This window comes from Haliaeetus leucocephalus, unplaced genomic scaffold (assembly GCF_000737465.1).
Source record: "Haliaeetus leucocephalus isolate CR32 unplaced genomic scaffold, Haliaeetus_leucocephalus-4.0 Scaffold730, whole genome shotgun sequence".
In the NCBI taxonomy this organism is placed as follows: Eukaryota; Metazoa; Chordata; class Aves; order Accipitriformes; family Accipitridae; genus Haliaeetus; species Haliaeetus leucocephalus.
In genome coordinates, this window is record NW_010973166.1 from 719,782 (window position 1) to 721,877 (window position 2,096).

Here is a 2,096-nt window from a genome sequence, read left to right on the forward strand (position 1 = left end):
AGGGGAAGGAGGGCGGGGTTTAAGGTCCGGGGGCGGGGCCTGCGGGGAAGGGGCGGGGTCTAGGGGCGCCCCGCGGCCGCGAAGCTCAGTGGGGCCAGGCCCGGCCTCGAGCGGCTGTCGCGACACAGTGCTGTCGCAACATAGTGCTGTCGCGACCGGGGGCGCTGTCCGGTGCCAGGGAGGTCTGTCCGAAGCTGCCGTTGGTGGGAGAGAGCGAAGAGCCAAAGGCCCCAGTCTCTGCTGTCGGGGCTCAGGGACCTTCTCCCGCTCAATGGGAGGGGGTGGCGAGTCCCGGCTTCGGGCACACAGCACCAGTCCTCTCCCTCCTGCCACGGGGACTGGGGGGCTTAGCCAGGCGGGCGGCTTCCCCAGCTCCGGCGGACACCGGCACATCACCATCCCCTTGCCGCTGTGTCGACATGAGATACTTCTCCCCTCCGTGGGCAACCCCAGTGCCGGGCAGGGCCATGGCAAGCTCTGCTTCGACCAGGCGCTGGAATGCACTGGGTCCCGGGGCTCTTCCCAACAGCAACTCCCGCAGGGACACATCTGGGCATGGAAAGAGCCAACCCAGCTCCGCAGTGTTGCAGCACGCCCAGCCCGACAGCCCGTTCGCCGGCTGCTGCGGCACAAGGGTGGCGATGCCAAAGGCATGGGGCAAAGGGTTTGGCATGACTATGGCTTCCAGAACAATCCCCACGGGGCTTTGCTGAGGGAAAACCCCAGGGCAACCCCGTCGATGAGTACCAGAGCAAAACCAATGCGTCGAGAGGCGGCGGTACCCAGCAGCAAAGGAAAAATCACCAAAATGCAGCCCAAATTAGCCAGCGTGGGTACTTAGAGCATCACCCTTCCTGATGCTCACCGTGTCACCATCTCGGTGACGATGGTGCCAAATGGCCCCGATGTGGTGTGATGTCCCGCTCTGCCTGGCTAAGGGGTGCTTCGAGCACTGAGCCTGCCCAAGGGGGGTGAAACCTCCGCGGTGGCACACATGGCAGCGCTGGAAGGGGACGGAAGGGTGCTCAGTCCAGCTGAATGCGCAGCTGCCCTCGGCTCACATGTGCCCTTTCCATGCCTTCGTTTCCACACTGAAATGCAAATGAGGAAGAGGCTTTTCCCACCTGAAAAAAACTTGATCAAGCCCCTCGGGAAATGTGTGGGTAGGACACGCCAGCAATTGGAGAAAAGCATGTTGTTTGAAAATAAAAGTAATAAAACCTAAGAAGTGTATTAAGCCTGATGGTTCCTTAGGAAAAAAACCAGTATTTTTATAATGAGGTGCTGGTTTTTAACCCCAAAGCTTCATTTTACCAGCAAAACCCCAGCTGGCTCTTCTCGCACCACTGGGCAGAGACCGGTGTGCAATCATTGCAGGAGTGAGCCCACACCCCCACAGTCCACCAAACCCCGAAATCGGTTCCCCACCGCAGGGGAGGTGAATCCCAGCCCCTTCTCCCATCTCCTCCCCTTCTCCCCTAAATCAAGCACCGGCTCTTAAGTGCATTAAGCACATCCAGGCCCCCGCCGCCCCTGGCCACCTGCGCTCCCGAGCCCCTTGGGGCAGGGGCTGCCGTCCCCCCTACACGGTCCCCAGCCAGCCAGCAGTGTGGGAGCATGGCTCCCAGCCCGGGGACGCAGAAAAGCAGGTCCCTAAGGCAGATTTACGGAGAAGTTTAGCCGGACAAACAGACACTGCCCTGTGGCCTCCCTATCCCACCACTTTACATTTCCAACCTATTTCCCTAATTATTCCAGCGCTGCTGGGAGTCATCTCCGTCCCTCCCTCTCTGGCACGCTCTGATTTATCTCTCAACTGGGATAACAGCTCCCCCCACCCCCTTCTCCTTGGGGAATTCAATTTTCATTCATTTTTCTGCTTTGCCAGATTGATCCAGCCCCCTCTGCCCGGCTCCGAATCACTCATGGCAGCAACAAGCAGGCAAAGGGAATCACACAGCACCAAGCCTTCACCTCAGGGGAGCATCCTGCTGCTGGGGGGGGCTGCCACCATGAGTGCCTGCTAAAAAAAAAAAACCCACCAGCATCCTCCTCCCTGCTCACTCTTGGCTCATCACATCTTCCCAGTAGAGCCT